This window comes from Cupressus sempervirens, chromosome 4, assembly GCF_028749045.1.
Source record: "Cupressus sempervirens isolate cs-2001-9-10 chromosome 4, ASM2874904v1, whole genome shotgun sequence".
NCBI classification, from domain to species: Eukaryota; Viridiplantae; Streptophyta; class Pinopsida; order Cupressales; family Cupressaceae; genus Cupressus; species Cupressus sempervirens.
This window is the reverse complement of record NC_143121.1, coordinates 66,554,218-66,574,005: the sequence shown is the minus strand read 5'-3', so window position 1 is coordinate 66,574,005 and position 19,788 is coordinate 66,554,218. Positions and strand designations below refer to the sequence as shown.

The window sequence follows — 19,788 nt, the reverse complement described above, 5'->3', positions numbered from 1 at the left end:
GGAGACTAGTTCAAATCTCATGAGGGATGACTTTTTGGAATTCCAAGTTGTGACTTTTAGTCTTCCAATTGTTGTTTCTAGTGTGGGGATCAAATACAATAATTTAAACTCAACTAAGTAGAAACCCATTTAATACAACTTAATCAAATTTTGTAGTACATGATATACATCGTGAAAAAGTATTAGAATATTTTCTACTAAATTAACTATAGCCCATTTCTTTACAAATCATCATAGTAGCTAAACTATTTTTAAAAATAAATAATTTCTAAACTACATATAAAACAAACCTTAGTAAATAAAATCTAATACTTAATATATCATGTTCAATTAATACATTACTTACCAAACAAACTATATATGAAATCAAGTACTAATTAATAATTACTAAAGAACAACCTAACTACCCTTCATGTAACATGTAATTAAAATCAAATATATAATAACAATTTATATTTCTCTAAATTTGCTAAACATAATTACATTTTAATTATTCTTTCTAACCAATGAAAAATAGTCCTACTCTATAGTTCTACTCTATTTAATGATACACTTTCATAGAATCAAACAAAATGTAAGATATTTTAAATCACAAAAGATTAAAACAAATAAACATATGAAGTACTAAATAATGTCTCAAATTTAATAATATCTCACTAATCTTCAGTAACTCTTTGCATTACAATATACTATAATGACAATATACTGAATTTTAAATATTTCTATTACTTATTATAAATTTAAATTTAAATTTTTCTTTTCACAAAATTGTCAAGCCAATTGAGAGTTCCGACTGCCCTAAAGGAAAAAATAACAACGGCATAAACACAAAAATTGTAATAAAAAAGTGGAAATAAACTTTACTGGAAAGAAAGGAGCGAAAGCATAGTTCCTGAAGCTGAGTCATATTGGTCATATTCTATTCTATAAACCATGGGACCATAGCGTTCTTTCCTGAAGAACAAAATGAATAGCTTGTTTTTTCTAAATTTTGAAGACAGAAATATGTCGTCCAAACAAAACTTAAAATTTATATATTAAAAACAACATATGCTTGAAAAATAAATAAACTGACCTGAATATATTCAGCAAGTCAACATTATATCATAATGAAACTATTGTCGCTACAATCTAATGGAAAAGAAAGCTTACAGATTAGCTTACATACTTCTACCAGATCTATGGAAGACAAAAAAAACCAACTATTTTCTGAATCTCTCGAAAAGATAAAAGATAATGTTGTCCATGGTTTGAAAGCATTTTCTGCTCCAGGTTGTGGTGAGACACAGGTTGTGGTGAGACACAAGACTCCAATGACAATAGAAAACCCAACTGCAAAGCTCAATCCCAGCCCAACTCCCCACCATATATCATCCTCCTCTTCTTCATCCATCTTATCAACATTTTTCTTTGGTTGTATTGAGTTGGAGGCCGCACAGATCTGAATTGTTTGAAAAGGATGATGACTCAAATGTGTGGAATTGGCTCCCTTGTGGTATCTGTCCTGAAAGATTATTGTGCGACAAGGCCAAGTATTCCAAGAATGTCAGCAATTGGAGCTCCAAAGGAATATTTCCAGACAGCTGGTTATGTGACAGATCAAGAGACTGCAACTGTACCATTTCCCCCAAACTCTTTGGGATTTCACCAGCAATATCGTTTCTTGAAACATTCAGAATAACTAAACCCTCTAGCAATCCCATGTTTGAAGGAAATCCACCTCCCAAGTTGTTGTTTGATAAATCAATACATTTAACCAGTGCCAATGATCTTACAAACTTCATCTCCTGTCCTTTGTTAATGATTGTCACTCGATCTACATACACATAATATAAATCATAACTGACATCAAATATTTCAGCAGTCACTGTTTCGTTTCTCATGGCCTGCAAATTTGAGATGGTAGCTGGAATTATTCCTGAAAATTTGTTGGACGAAAGATACAAGATTTGAAGAAGTGGTAATGTTTTAACTTCTGAAGGTATTCCGCCTCCAAATCTATTTGATCTCAGGATCAAAATCTTGAGATTTGAAAGTTCCCCTATCCAATTTGGAATGATACCTCTCATTTTGTTGTTATTCAAATCAAGTATCTCCAACTGCTTACAGTTTGCAAGAGAGGATGGGAGAAAAGAATTTAGCCGATTTCTACCCAATTTTAACGTGTGAAGGGAGAGCATGTCTCCAAGCTGTTGTGGGAACTTGCCCTCCAACAAATTGTTCTCTAAGTTCAGCATCTCAATAGAACTAGAGATGTTTTTGAAACAGGCAGGGATGTTACCTGTAAGCTTGTTATTTGAGATATCCACAATCTGTATCTGGCATATAGAAGGAGGAACGCTACCACTGAGATGGTTCCCAGAGAGAGACAGATAATTAAGATCAGACTCACCGATGTTTGCTGCAATGGATCCACTGAGTTGATTCTCTGATACGTCCAACACCGACAGTCCATGAGAAGGAAGAGGCGGAAGCTGACCTTGTAAATTATTGCTATGCAAATCCAGAGTATGCAATCGAAGAATGAGGTAGAACTCCTGCAAAGTAATTATGAGAAAGATTGAGGTGCTCAAGAGAATTGAGATCCCATATCCACTCACGAATGTTTCCTGCAAGACTGCAGTTGGACAATTCCAACCCCCCCAATCGCATATTGAGTAATTAGGAACGTTGGAAACTTGCCTTCCATGTTACATGAACTTAATCCCAGTGATCCAAAAGAGAATTTCGGAATCCATGTTGTGCTGAACTTACACGTCAAAAGATTATCGGAAATGTCTACCTCGAAAAGTTTCCTGAGATTATCAAGGTGAGACTCTGAAAATTCCCCACTTAACCGGTTCGAGCGCAGGTAAAGCAAGTTCAGTTTTGAAAGACTAGACATGTTGAGAGGGATGGCACCTTCTAGTTTGTTGTTACTTAGATCGAGCATTTCAAGTGAAGTTAGTTGGCCAACGGAAGCGGGGATGGCACCTTCTAGTTTGTTGTAACTTAGATGAAGCTGTTCAAGTGAAGTTAGTTGGCCAACGGAAGCGGGGATTTTACCCGTCAATTGATTGTTGCCCAAGTCAACATTCGGGAGATTAGGAAATGCAGTGAAGAGCATTGAGGGAATGGGACCGTAGAATTCATTACTAGACAGGTCTAGGTCGGTGAGATTGGTGAGTTTGGCAAGGTAAGGCGGAATTTTTCCAGACAGGTCACAGCGGTCCATTTTAAGACTGGTAAGAGAATACATGGTGGAAAGAACATTGCCCAAGTCATTTCTCTCCACTCTCGACATATTCACCCAGCCAAGGTGAAGATCCTTCAAATCTTTCATGTTTCCCGTCCACGTGCGCATATCCACCATTCTTAAGTAAAGGTTGAAAGAGAGATCCAAGTAGTTCAAAGTAGAGATGTTCCCTACCTCCCTGGGAATATCTCCACTGAGCCCATTACCTGATAAGTCCAAGTAGCGCAATCTTTTGAGTCTGTCCAATCTTAGGGATGCGAACTCTATAGAAGTTATTCCAGCTTAGATCGAGGTGCTCCAAGTGTTGGAGATTGAACAATGGGGAAAGAACATCCCCTGTTGCATTATTCAGATCATAAGCACCCCCGAAACTGCTGTGGAGATCGAGGCGAATGACATGGTGTGTGCGAGGATGGCATTGGATTCCGTTCCACTCACAACAGTTCAAACCATGCCATGATTTGGACACTTGATTGGAGAGATCGTAAACAGATGCGTTGAAATGCAAAAGGGAATCTATTTCATGCCCTGAACAACACCAAACACCATTAACGTGCAAGAGCAGAACAAGAATGTGTAGAGCTGCCCAAAACATTTTGATTAGACGCTACACGCACCGGTTGCTTCTTTTCTGTGACTTAGAGTACCTCTATAACTCAATAAATAATGAGGAATGAGTTGAAGCATATCTCCAATTCTTTGGTCAAATAAATTCTTGGACATCGAAGAAAATTAATGGAAAATCTGTCATTTGAACGTGTTGGAGGGACTGACAGCCAAATAATGCCTCGTCCCACAATGAGGTGTGAATCCAAATCTTTGTGGGAGAGAGAAATATAACAAAGTCAAGTCAAGAAGACTAGACGACAGACAGCTCGAATAACATTGAAATCGACGTTCTGTTTGTCCACTTCTTGTTTTCTCCTTTCCTAAAAATTATATTTATAACACATATTGGTAAATAATTATTAATTAATTTTATAAAACATTTTTGGACAAGCAAACAATTTATTATATCAAGTTATTATTATTTTCCTTGTAAGTTGGAAATTTTGTGATGATACATTTTAAACTTATTTTTAATATTAAAATTTTAAAAAACTCATTAAATCAATATAAATACTTTAATTAATAAATATAATAGTTAAAACTATAATTCTTAGTTTTAATTAATTAATTTAATTTCAAAGTTATTTTATTTAATTAATCCCTTAAGCTTATATATAGAGGTATATATTATTAGGTTAGTAAAATAATTTTTAGATTATTTTAAAATATAATATAATTATATATTAATAATATTTATTATAATAATTATAATATATATATAATTATAATAATATATATTATAATTATATATATATATATATATATATATATATATATATATATATCATAATTATATATATTATATATATTATAAAATAAGTTTTAGGTTATTTTAATAATTATAGTATAATATAGCCTATTTTTATTTAATGCCAAAGTTATTTTAATCGAAACTGGGATTTATAAAAATAAAAATAGGCGTCTCAAGAATAATTACTCTTGGCATAATATATATAGAGGTATATATAAGTTAGTGGCAGTCGCGGCGCAATAGGAAAAATATTTACTTCTTATTTTTTATTTTGATAAGGTTACTATAAAATTGTTAATTAATTTTTAATTAGAGTTGTATGAAGTTACTATAAAATTATGCTTCAAAATATTTTTAAAAATTTAATATAAGGAGTTTAATATAGATTAAAAATATATATTTTATTTTTGGGATATTGTAATGTAAAATGTTATAGTCATACATAGATATATGGTTAGGGACAAAGTTACCATTATAGTTAACGTTAACCTTAGGGATAGAATTAGGGTTAGGGTTAGCATTAGTGTTAGGGTTGGAGTTAGGGTTAGGGTTTGAGCTATGGTTAAGGTTAGGGATAGAGTTATGGTTATGGTTATTGTTAGAGTTATGGTTAAGGTTCATATTAGAGTTATGTTTATGGTTAAGGTTAGGGTTAGAGTTATGGTCATGGTTAAGGTTAGGGTTAGAGTTATGGTTATGGTCATGATTAGGGTTAGTGTTAGGGTTATAGTAAGGCTAAGGTTAGGGTTAGGTTCAAGGTTTGAGTCAAGGTTAAGATTAGAGTTAGGGTTAGGGTTTGAGTTAGGATCAAAATTAAGGTTAGGGTTAGGGTTAGAGACCAATTATGGTAGAGTCATATCCAAAGTTAGAGTTATGCTCATGGTTAAGGCTAGGGTTAGAGTTATGCTTATAGTTAGGGTTAGGGATAGGGTTAGAGTCCAATTATGGTAGAGTTAGAATTAGGGTTAGAGTTAGGGGTAGAGTTATATTTATGGTTAAGGTTAGGGTTAGAGTTATCATTATGGTTATGATTAGGGTTATAATGGTAATAGGGTTAGGGTTAGGGTTTGAGTCAAATATTTTTTTTAATTTAATATAGGGAATTTAATTTAGATCAAAAAAAATATTTTTTTGGGATATTGTAATGTAAAATGTTATAGTCATACATAGATATATGGTTAGGGACAAAGTTACCATTACAGTTAATGTTAACCTTAGGGATAGAATTAGGGTTAGGGTTAGCATTAGGGTTAGGGTTGGAGTTAGGGTTAGGGTTTGAGCTATGGTTAAGGTCAAGGATAGAATTATGGTTATGGTTATTGTTAGAGTTATGGTTAAGGTTCGGATTAGAGTTATGTTTATGGTTAAGGTTAGGGTTAGAGTTATGGTCATGGTTAAGGTTAGGGTTAGAGTTATGGTTATGGTTATGATTAGGCTTAGGGTTATAGTAAGGCTAGGGTTATGGTTAGGGTTAATGTTTGAATCAAGGTTAAGGTTAGAGTTAGGGTTAGGGTTTGAGGTAGGATCAAAATTAAGGTAAGGGTTAGGGTTAGTGTCCAATTATGGTAGAGTCAAATCTAGAGTAAGAGTTATGCTCATGGTTAAGGATAGGGTTAGAGTTATGGTTATAGTTAGGGTTAGGGATATGGTTAGAGTCCAATTATGGTAGAGTTAGAATTAGGGTTAGAGTTAGGGGTAGAGTTATGTTTATGGTTAAGGTTAGGGTTAGAGTAATGCTCATGGTTAAGGTTAGGGTTAGAGTTATCATTATGGTTATGATTAGGGTTATAATGGTAATAGGGTAAGGGTTAGGGTTTGAGTCAAATATTTTTTTAAATTTAATATAGGGAATTTAATTTAGATCAAAAAAAATATTTTTTTGGGATATTGTAATGTAAAATGTTATAGTCATACATAGATATATGGTTAGGGACAAAGTTACCATTACAGTTAATGTTAACCTTAGGGATAGAATTAGGGTTAGGGTTATCATTAGGGTTAGGGTTGGAGTTAGGGTTAGGGTTTGAGCTATGGTTAAGGTCAGGGATAGAATTATGGTTATGGTTATTGTTAGAGTTATGGTTAAGGTTCGGATTAGAGTTATGTTTATGGTTAAGGTTAGGGTTAGAGTTATGGTCATGGTTAAGGTTAGGGTTAGAGTTATGGTTATGGTTATGATTAGGCTTAGGGTTATAGTAAGGCTAGGGTTATGGTTAGGGTTAATGTTTGAATCAAGGTTAAGGTTAGAGTTAGGGATAGGGTTTGAGGTAGGATCAAAATTAAGGTTAGGGTTAGGGTTAGTGTCCAATTATGGTAGAGTCAAATCTAGAGTAAGAGTTATGCTCATGGTTAAGGCTAGGGTTAGAGTTATGGTTATAGTTAGGGTTAGGGATATGGTTAGAGTCCAATTATGGTAGAGTTAGAATTAGGGTTAGAGTTAGGGGTAGAGTTATGTTTATGGTTAAGGTTAGGGTTAGAGTAATGCTCATGGTTAATGTTAGGGTTAGAGTTATCATTATTGTTATAATTAGGGTTATAGTGGGGATAGGGTTAGGGTTAGGGTTAGGTTTTGAGTCAAATATTTTTTTAAATTTAATATAAGGAGTTTAATTTAGATTTAAAAAAATATTTTATTTTTGGGATATTGTAATGTAAAATGTTATAGTCACAGGTAGATATATGGTTAAGGACAAAGTTACCATTACATTTAATGTTAACCTTAGGGATAGAATTGGGGTTAGGGTTAGCATTAGGGTTAGGGTTTGAGCTATGGTTAAGGTTAGGGATAGAGTTATGGTTATGGTTATTGTTAGAGTTATGGTTAAGGTTCATATTAGAGTTATGTTTATGGTTAAGGTTAGGGTTAGAGTTATGGTCATGGTTAACGTTAGGGTTAGAGTTATGATTGTGGTTATGATTAGGGTTAGGGTTATAGTAAGGCTAGGATTAGGGTTTGAATCAAGGTTAAGTTCAGAGTTAGGGTTAGGGTTTGAGTTAGGATTAAAATTAAGGTTAGGATTAGTGTTAGAGTCTAATTATGGTAGAGTCAGATCTAGAGTTAGAGTTATGCTCATGGTTAAGGTTAGGGTTATAATTATTCTTATAGTTAGGGTTAGAGTCCAATTATGGTAGAGTTAGAATTTGGGTTAGAGTTAAGAGTAGAGTTATGTTTATGGTCAAGGTTAGGGTTAGAGTAATACTCATGGTTAAGGTTACAATTAGAGTTATCATTATAGTTATGGTTAGGGTTATAGTGGGGATAGGGTTAGGGTTTGAGTCAAGGTTAAGGTTAGAGTTATGGTTAGGGTTAAGGTTTGAGATAGGATTAAAGTTAGAGTTAGGGTTATGGTTAGAGTCCAATTATGGTAGAGTTAGATTTAGGGTTAGAGTAAGGGGTTGAGTTATGTTTATGGTTAAGGTCAGTGTTAGTGTTAGGGTTAGGGTTAGAGTTAAAGTTAAGGCCAGGGTTAAGGTTAGAATTAGGGTTAGGGATAGTGTAAAGGTTAGGGTTAGGGATAGAGTTAGAGTTAGGATTAAAATTAGGGTGAGGGATAGGGTTTGAATTAGAGTTAGGATTAGATTTAGGGTTATTGTTAGGGTTAAGGTTACAATTAGAGCTAGAGTCAAGGTGAGGGCTATACTTCGGGTTAGGGATAGAGTTAGGGTTAGGTTTAGAATTAGAGTTAGAATTAGGATTAGGGTTAGGGTTATAATTAGGGTTACAAATATAGTTAGGATTAGAGTTAGAGTTAGGGTTAGGGTAAGGGTAAGAATTACAACGAGGGTTAGAATTAGGGTTATAAAAACATTTAGGGTTAGAGTTAGAGTTAGAGTTAGGGTTAGGGTTATATTTAGGGTTAGAAATAAGGTTAGGGTTAGAGTTAGGGTTAGGGTTAGTTTTAGGCTTATGGTTAGCATTAGGTTTAGGGTTACAATTAGAGTTAAAGTTAAAATTAGATGTAGTGATAGTGTTAGAGTTAGTATAAGAGTTAGAGTTAGAGTTAGGTTTAGGGTTAGAATTGGGGACAAGATTAGGGTTAGGGTTAGAATTAGAGTTAGAGTCCCAATTCAAGTTAGAGTTAAAGTTAGAGATAGAGTTGGAGTTAGGGTTAGGGTTAGAGTTACCTAGTTAGATTTAGGGTTATGGTTATAGTTAGGCTTGGGATTAGGATTTAATTAGGGTTAGGGTTGGAGTTAGAGTTATATATATTGTTAAGGTTAGGATTAGGGGTAGGTTTAGAGTTAGAATCAGGGTTAGGGTTAATGTTAGGGTTAGGGGTAAAATTAGAGTTAGAGTTAGAGGTATAGTTAGGGTTAGAATTAGGGATAGGGTTAGAATTAGAGATAAAGTTAGAGTTAGGGTAAGACATAGAGATAGATTTAGGGTTAGAATTAGGGTTAGGATTAGAATGAGCATTAGAGTTAGAGTTAGAGTTCAAGTTAGAATTAGTGTTAGGGTTAGGGTTAGGGTTAAGGTGAAATTTAGAGTTATTGTTAGAGTTAGAGTTAGGATTAGAGTTATAGTTAGGGTTAAAATTAGTTTAGGGTTAGGGCTAGAATGGGGATTAGGGTTAGAATTAGGATTAGAGTTAGTGATATATAGGTTAGGGTTGGGGGTAGAATTAGAGCTACAGTTAGAGTTATAGTTAGGATTAGGGTTAGGGTTAGAATTAGGTTTAGAGATTGAGTTTGAGTTAGGGTTAGGGTAAGGGTAAGAATTAGTGTTAGGGCTAGAATTAAAGTTACAAATAAAGCTAGGGTTAGAATTAGGGTAAGAGTTAAGGTTAGATTTAGAGTTAGGGTTTGAGCTAGAGTTAGAGTTAGAATTAGAGTTAGAAGAAGGGTTAGAGATAAAGTTAGGGTCAAAATTAGGGTTAGAGTTAGAACAAGGGTTAGGGTTGGCACAAGGGTTACAATTAGAGTTAGGGTTGGTATTAGGGTTAGGGTTATAATTAATGTTAGTGTTAGCATTAGTGTTAGTGTTAGAATTAGGGCTAGAATTGAGGCTAGGGTTAGCTTTAGGGTTAGAATTAGAGTTAGAGTTAAGGATCAAGTTAGAGTTACAATTAACATTGGACATAGAGTTGGACTTAGGGTTAGATTTAGGGTTAGAGTTAGGGTTAGAATTAGGGTTGGGGTTAGGATTAGAATTAGTGTTAGGGTTAGGATTAACATTATATATAGTGTTAGGGTTAGGATGAGGGGTAGGGTTAGGGTTAGGGTTAGGGTTAGGGTTCGGGTTAGGGTTAGTGTTAGGGTTAGGGTTACAATTAGAGTTAGAGTTATAGTTATGGTTAGGGTTAGAGTTAGAGTTAGTGTTAGGGTTAGAATTAGGGATAGGGTTAGGGTTAGAGATAGAGTTGGAGTTAGAGTTAGGGTTAGAGTTTGAATATGGGTTAAAATTAGGGTTAGGTCTAGGGTTAGAATTAGCGTTAGAGTTAGAATAACAATTAGGATTAGGGTTATAGAAAGGCTTAGGGTTAGGGTTAGAATTAGGGTTATAAAGAGTTAAGGTTAGGGTCAAGGCTAGAATTAGAGTTAGGGTTAAGTTTAAGGTTAGGGATGGGGTTAGAGTTAGAGTTAGAGTCAGAGTTAGAGTTAGAGTTAGAGTTAGAATTAGAGTTATATTTAGGATTTGTGTTATTATTGTGGTTAAGGTTATTTCTAGGTTATTAATCATATTATAGTTAATTTTAGTGGTATTATTACAATTTATCTTAGTGTTAGGGTAATTGTCAGGTTAAATTTTTATGTGGGTTAGTTCTATTATAGTGCCCATGATTAGTGCTATTGTGATACAAGTTATTAATGTTTTTAATAATGTAATCCTTGCCTCGCCCATCCTCTCTCTCTCTCTCTCTCTCTCTCTCTCTCTCTCTCTCTCTCTCTCTCTCTCTCTCTCTCTCTCTCTATCTATCTCTCTCTCCCTCCCTACTCTCTAACTACACCTAGTAATATCTCTCCCTATCTAAATACACCCTCTAATCTCTCTTTGTCTCTAGTCTCTAGATACACCCCCTAATCCCTCTCATCTTTCTCTCTAGATATACCTCCTAATCTCTCTCTCTCTCTCTCTAGATACACCATCATATGACTCTCTCTCTCTCTCTCTCTCTCTCTCTCTATATATATATATATATATATATATATATATATATATATATATATATGTATGTATATGTATTCCACTTCTAAAAATATAATATTATTTCTAGTTTCTAGTACATATAGGGTTAGGTTAAGGTATATAATTTACTAAATGCTTAGTACAATCATATATAGAGTAAGAGTTAAAGTTAGGATCCAAGGATTACAATTTCATTTATATGACATTCAATGTTACGGTTAAGGTTACTAAGTGGTTAAATGTTATACTAAAATAAGGGACATGGTTAAGGGAAGTATGAGATTTAGGTGTAGTGTTAGAGTATTTGGAGACAACTATGGTCAAATTTAGGATATATGTTATACAAATGACTCAAATAGTGAAAACCTTTAAATTCATGAAAGGGAAATTATAAGTCCCAACACAACTATTTAGACGGTGTAAAAAGTGTGAAATAATATATAAGAATCAATTTTATGGAAATTATTTCTCCATGATAATGTGAGAACATTATATATTGTTGAATTTTTAATAATGCTAATGCAATTTTTATTGCAATGATTAAGAATTGTAATCAATAAATATACTTATCATTAAGAACATCTATTTAGACTTATGATTTTCTTTCTTAATTAACATATTTAGTAGCCACATCCATTAAAGAAATATTTTGTACAATAATAAATTTATTTTTTCTTGTTCTCTTCTCCGTGAAAGTTACATAGAATGATGGGGAAACAAAACTACCAATACAACTAATTAGAAGTAAAATTCTAAAATTGGAGACAAGAATGAACCATATACAAAAAATAAAAATCTTTGTAATGGCGTAAATACATGTCACATTCTTTAATGATTAGGATTCTTTTGTGACCTTTGTTTGAACAATGATCATGAAAGACTTCTTTCATCATTAAGCGAAACCCATCCACTTTTGCAGATGTGTCACATATGAATTTTTATGCATCTTTCATATGCATTACTTCTATTTCCCCAACATAGTCAATCAGAAATATTGCATTCTCCACAACTTTAATTATAGTTGTGCACATCTCTTTAATTATTTGTAGTCATTTGTCAAATTCGGTCTCCAAGAAATCATTTGAGGTTATTGAAGTAGTCGAGCTAGTATCAAATAATGTTTGATTCTTTGTTCGAGGCATCCATAACTCAAATTGTAACCTGCAAACTGATAAACAAACATCAACATATAGAAATTATCAGAATAAAAAAGTATTCATGATTAACACAAATTCTTTCAAATGAAGAATTTTTAAAATAACATAAATAAAAATCAAAACTATTTCAAATGAAATAGTTAGATTGTAATGCTTGAAATATGGTGGCATTGTCTTCCACTTTTCAAACATTACAAACATAAACATTAATAAAAAATAATTATATACTGTAAAAAATATTTAAATAAAACACATAATTAATCTAATTAAATAATGATAAAATATTAACTAAGTATATGATTTTTTTATTTTAAATTAATCATTAAATTTAATAAAATATAAATTTTATTGATAAGGTGACCTTGCCATCCACATTAATTATAAAAATTAATTATGAAACATGAAAAACATAAATATTTTAAAACATGCAAATATTATTCTAAATTGAAACATGCACATTAAAAATGTGCAAATGAAATGTATTATCAAATATCTAAATCAAATAGATTTTGATTCAATTTGAATTCTAAATCTAAATCAACCATGCAAGGCTAAACTATAACTAATTTTGAAATTAAATCTACATTTAAATCTAAATACATAACTACATCTAAATCTAAATCTAAATGCAAAACCAAATTAAAAATAGAAATCTCACATGCAAAAAATTACTCCAAAACTTCAATCTACTCCTCTTCAAAAAATCTAATCCACTCCAATAATCTCCACCTCTTCCTCCCTGTAAAAACACAAAATGAATATGAAATGTGGAGCATTTTTTTCATAACCTATGAGAGACTCCTCATATCCCTCGATAGATTTCTTTTGACATTCCACAAATTTGTTTCAAATTCCCCCACTCCCCACAAAAAAAAAAACATGAATGTGCATGCAAAAATAAATTTAACAAAAAGAAAATATTTTATATTAAAAATTTTAATGAAATTATTTCAGCCCTATTTTTTTGGCCTTATTTTTTTGGGTCCTATTTTTGGCCCCTTTTGTCAGGCCCTATTATTTCACCATCCATTTGGCTTCATATGATTTTGGCCAGCAATTATTTGGAGAATTTTTCTATATTTTACAATCTAATAATGATAAAATATATACTAAATATATGATTCATGTACTTTAAATAAATCATTAACTTTAATAATATATAAATTATATTTATGGTGACATTGTCATCAACATAAATGATAAAATTATACTTTGAAACATGCAAATATAAAACTATTATAAAACATTCAAATCTAAAACATGCAAACTAAAACTATTTTGAAATATACAAATCTAAAACTAATATGAAACATGCAAATCTAAAACTAATTTGGAACATGCACTTTTAAAATATGCAAAGGAAAAGTATTATAAAATATATAGCTCAAAAGATTTTGAATGCAAATCTAAATCTAAATCAAACATGCAAGACTAAACTATTAAATGTAAGCATAAAATTTTTTGAATATAATTCTAGAAATCTAAATGGAACTAATTGAAATTGAAATTGAAATCAAAGTAGAATATTATAACTAATTTTGAATCCGAATCTATGTTTACATCTAAATCTAAATAGGAAATAGAAATCTCACCAGCAAAAAAATTACTCCAAAACTTCAATCTATTCATGTTCAAAAACTTCAATCTAATCCTCCAATAATCTCCACCTCTTCCTTCCTACAAAAACACAAAATGAAAATGAAATGAGGAACCTTTGTTTTATAGCTTGTGAGAGACTCCTCATCTCCCCCAACAAATGTCTCTTCACATTCCACGAATTTATTTCAAATTCCCCCACTCCCCACAAAAAAAAAAGCATGAATCTGCATGCAATATTATATTTAACAAAAAAATAAATCATATTGAAATTATTTTTGCCCCAATTTTTTTGGGCCCTATTTTTTAGGGGTATATTTTTTGGGCCCTATTATTTTAGCCAGCTATTATTTCAGGATTATTTTTAATTTTATGGTTTAATAATTTAATATTTAATTTAGAAGTTTGTAACTCCTACCTTTTCTTTTTTATTCACAAGGAATCTTGGCATATTCCCATGCTGGGCACTTGTGCTGCCATTGTATAGAATGCCTCTCGGCGTAATAACAAAGTCAAGTCAAGAAGACTAGACGATAGATAGCTTGAATAACACTGAAATTGACGGTATGTTTTTCCACTTCTTGTTTTCTCCTTACCTAAAAATTATATTTATAACACATACTGGTAAATAATTATTAATTCATTTTATAAAACATTTTCGGACAAGCAAACAATTTATTATATCAAGTTATTATTATTTTCCTTGTAATTCGAAAATTTTTTGATGATACATTTTAAACTTATTTTTAATATTAAATTTTTTTAAAACATATTAAATCAATATAAATAATTTAATTAGTAAATATAATAGTTAAAACTGTAATTCTTAGTTTTAATTAATTAATTTATTATTTTTTATAGGTAAATAGTCTTTGGTCAAATTTTTAATCACTAAAATCAGCTCTATGGAAAATAGTCAATCAAAGAAAACCTTCGAAGTTGCTCCAAAAAGAAAAGAAAAATGGACGTTTAATTTTCTTACAAACATCCCATATATATGTTACTAGGTTTAGATGATTTAATAGAGTTCATCACTTAAAAACTTTTGCTTGAAGCATTCTAGTTAAAAAATACATTGTATTCACTTTACACCACCTTTTATATAGGGGATCAATAAGCATTACATTTATTTCTTTGTAAAAATAAGAACATTTTTTTATCACACATTTCATTCCTAAGTTGTTTGCAAAGTAGTCCATCTCTTTGTGTGACACAGCTAGACTGTTATATGAATTCTTCCATTCATTTAAGGTCCTTTCAATATCTCTTTATTCTTTTGTTGTATTCCTTCCTGAAACATTATGGCATCTTCTTATGAAAACTTATTGATTTGTTATTTTTTACTAGTTTGTACCCTACTATTAAACTTCCTCAAATAAAAATGATGCCTATCAATAAGTGTTTACTTCTCGTTGCCTTCCATCTATAGAGAAAATGTTTTATTTACCTTCTTGATTATGTAAAGAAGGTGGAATAATTAAACAAAATATGCATGCCTATTACTCAAGAGTATCCCAGAGTTTCATCAAGAATTAAAATAGAGAAATTTCTTATCTGAAAATAATTTGTTTCCATGACATAAACCTTGATTAGTACTACCTAGAACATTCTTTCTATATCTAATTTATATATAACCATCATGCCTTGGAAGCTTGAAATCAAGGGACAAGAATCAAGCATGTCAACCAAGCTAATAGATAACAACATGTATATGTAACTAAGCATGCCCTTCTCATCAGAACATCTCTCATTCTATTCTTCATAACTTATCTATCTTATAGGAACATGAAATAATAAATTAGAGTCATTCATCTTGTTTTAAGTGTGTTTAACCTTTTTCCTAAATAATCATCATACTATTTGTATGATTAATTCCAAATCACCATAAAGTATTAATTTCTATGGAGAAAATAGAGACTATCTTTATCAAAGTAACCACTATATGTAAATTTAATAGAAAAACAAACAAATAAAGTGCAAATTACTATGCATTGAGCTAATATATTGATGAAGTAGAACTTGTCAATAAAAACATTGATTTACTCACCTTAAGCAAACCAATCTAATGTCAAAGAAATATTAACGAGAGATAACAGGTATGTACAGGATCATGGTGTGCCAAAAAGTAGCAATGTGAAAAAATAGAGTTTGAAGATGTCTAAAAGCACTTCAAAGTTTGCTTTGACTTTTTTTCACCTATCCAAGTAACAAACCTAGAAAGTAAGGCTGAGCCTTATCAGATATCTGATTTGAAATCGAATATCCGATTTCATCGGATATCTGATCTCATATCGAATATCCAATAATTAATATAATAATATTATCATAATATAATAATTATAATTATTATACTATAATATAATAATATTATAATAATTATTATACTATAATATAATATTATAATAATATTATAATCATATAATATTATACTATAATAATAATATTATATTATAATAATATAATATAATATTTTATATTATAATATATAGTAATGTAATATAATATATATAAAATATAATATAATAATAAAAATGAAATATATTATAATATAATATATAATAAAAAAGTAGTATATTATATAATATATGCAGCGAGTATCAGATGTCTGATATATCAGATATCCGATATTATATCAGATATCCGATACCTGTGACATTACATTAAAAAAATCACAAACTCGCGAGCTCTTGTTTCGCATATTTGGGGGGCCAATATTTGCATTGTGATCGGATATCAGATATACAATCCAATATGAGATATCAAGGCTTTTTTTTTCATTTTAAAACTCATTTTTAACCTAAATTCAATAGATTTTAGCATGATTTTGTTTGTTTTAGTTGAATCTAGGGTTTTTTTGAAATTTTTTTGTTAAAATTAAGGTTTTTTTAAAATATATATTACATTTTGTAATTCAATAGGAATGGTTGATCAAAATGATGACATTGAGGCCAGGAATAATATTCCTTGTAACCTCCCACCAAACAATCCAATACCCCCACAAAACCATCCAACAAATGATCCTCTACCCCCTCAAAACCCTCCTCGAATCAAGGATTTGATAAATGAAAATCTCATTGAATTGAGAGGTTTTCATAGAACATATAATAATGTACCCACATTGGACCCTATGTTATCCATGTTAAACACCATAGTGGATAACATTGAAACCCTTACAAACCAACAAAATGTCCCTCTTCGTTGGTGTGATGAAATGCACAAGATGTTTGATGATGGTTTGGACTATGATGAGGTTGTGTCCCTCAATATAACCAAGGAGGATTTGGCTAGCCTTTTTGCAAACCCGAAAATGGGTTTACCAGTCGACCCAAAAAAATCTAAACTATCGATTAAATGGTGTACAAATGATGCCATATGTGCAAACTTTTGGGATCGTTGGTGGATGATCTTTGATATCCCTCCACATGGAAATTTAGAAATACAATTTTATTTCCTTAGAAAACTATATGCAAAATTTGTGTTGAAACTTAAAGTGAACTATTGGAGCATGAAGCCCAACATGGACTTAGGACTAGGAGCTCCTCGGGATAGACCCTCTTCCTAGCAGAAGAAAGCTGGCACTTTTGTCCCCCCCATTGATATATTCCCCCCCTCCTCGATTGCAGCATCCAGATATCATGGCAGAGGCTAGCTCTCAAACCATCAGAGCCATTCATATGTTGAGTACCTTAATGATATCTCATGCTAGGTCAATCTTGCCTCCTCGTGTTGATGATGCTGGTGCTAGTTCATCATCAGCTAGCTCATCACACATTTGTGTGCCTCACACTTGCATTACATGCAAGAATATTTTCCTGGGTCCCATAGGTGATCTTCCTAAGTATCATTTTGTATTAGACAAGGATACACTAGACACACATGAAGAGGCTATAGACCCTAATGTTAGAGAGGAGGGGAATATAGAGGCATGGACTCCTTCGGTGTCGATACGTGTATAAATCTTTTTGTTATGACATATTTGATTTAAAGTTAATTTTTATAATAGAGTAATTTTAATTTTTAAGCCTAACTAACTTTTACATGTATGTGATCTTCATGCATGTTTAGTTGATGACTAAGGAGGAGCTCAGATAGATTGATGATACCATTCTCTCACCCATTTCATTTGGCCTTGAGAAATATACCATACATTATGTTGCATTTACATTTTTTTTTTCTATTTGATATTGTAGCATATATGGTTGCTAATCTTTCTTTTATCTTGCAAGTACCACCTGTCCCAGAGGGACAAAGTGCAGGGGGTAAGCCAGCATGCATTGACAAAGGAAAGGTAATTAGGTGCTTTATATTTGATTAAATATCGATGCATTCTTGTAAAATTTTTGTGGTAATCCCATTTAATTACATTCTTTATTGTGTATAGGGTGTGGCTACTGGCAATGAGCTTGTACAAATTCCGCATCGTAGACCATCAAGATTTCCATTTGCACTAAGAGACCCATTATATGTATAAGTATCATTTATTTTTTACTTTCCTTATCTTCATAAATAAATTCAAAACTGATTTCCATGATATTAAAAACTACTATTTTGTATCTCATAGGAGACTCCTAGTGGACATCAGGTCCGATAGGAGAGTTATCAATTATTTGAGTTATATTACTATGTAAAGATATATTATAATATATTATATATATAATAATGTAACATATAATCTATTAATATATAATAATATATTATGTTATTCTTATTATAATCTATAAATAGAATATATATTATTATATTATATTATTATTATTTTTACTATTTTTTATTATTATGACCTATGTTATTAATATATAATAATATATTATGTTATTAGTGTTATAATCTATAAATTATGACATATGATGACATATGTCCCTAGGGGTCCTAAGACACATAACAACAAATCACAATAATTCATATGGGTTGAAGGGGGTCATAGGGTGACCTAAGACACCTTTTGACCCATTACATGATGAAATATGTCCCTAGGGTTCCTAAGAACCCTAGGGACATATCAAAATCTTTCATATGGGCCTAAGGGGGTCATAGGGTGACCTATGACGCCCTTTGATGCATTACATGATGACATATGTCCCTAGGGATCCTACGACCCCTAGCGACATATCACAATCTTTCATATGGGTCGAAGGGGGTCATAAGGTGACCTATGACCCCCTTCGACACATTACATAATGACATATGTCCCTAGGGGTCCTAGGGACATATCACAATCTTTCATATGGATTGAAGGGGGTCATAGGGTGACTTATGACCCGCTTCGAGCCATTACATGACAACATACAATCTTTCATATGGGTCGAAGGGGTTCATAGGGAAACTTATGACCCCCTTCGACCCATTACATGATGACATATGTCCCTAGGGGTCATAGGATCTCTAAGGACATATCATAATCCTTCATATGGCTTGAAGGGGATCATAGGTCACCCTATGACCCCCTTCGACCCATTATAGAATGACATATGTCCCTAGGGGTCCTAGGACTCCTAGGGACATATAACAATCCTTCATAGGGGTCAAAGGGCCCTATGACCCCCTTCAAACCATTACATACATATCACAATTGTTCATATGGGTTGAAGGGGCCCATAGGGTGACCTATGACCCCCTTCAACTCATTACATGATGACATATGTCCCTAGGGTTCTTAGGACCTTTAGGGACATATCACAATCTTTCATATGGGTCGAATGGGGTCATAGGGTGACCTATGAACCCCTTCCACTCATTACATGATGACATATGTCCCTAGGGGTCCTAGGACCCCTAGAGACATATCGTAACTCTTCATATGGGTGGAAGGGGGTCATAGGGTGACCTATGACCCCCTGTGACCCATTACATGATGATATATGTCCGTAGGAGTCCTAGGACCCCTATTGACATATCACAATCATTCATATGGGTTGACTCTATGACCCCCTTCGACCCATTACATGATGACATATTTTTCTAGGAGTCCTAAGACCCCTAGGGACATATCACAATCATTCATATGGGTCAGAGGGGGTCATAGGGTGACCTATGACCACCTTCGACCCATTACATGATGACATATGTCTATAGGGGTCCTAGGACCCCTAGGGACATATCACAATCTTTCATATGGGTCGAAAGGGGTCATAGGTCACCCATTACATGATGACATATGTCCCTAGGGGTCCTAGGATCCCTAGGGACATATCACAATCATTCATATGGGTCAAAGGGGGTCATAGGTTCACCCATTACATGACAACATATGTCCCTAGGAGTCCTAGTACACCTAGGAACATATCACAATCATTTATATGGGTCAAAGGTGGTC

The 19,788-nt window shown here is 32.4% G+C and overlaps 1 pseudogene; it reads right to left on the bottom strand.

Moving 5' to 3' along the window:
* Positions 1-1,202: 1,202 nt before the first annotated feature.
* Positions 1,203-3,878, bottom strand: LOC149559965 (receptor-like protein EIX2; annotated as a pseudogene).
* Positions 3,879-19,788: the final 15,910 nt, after the last annotated feature.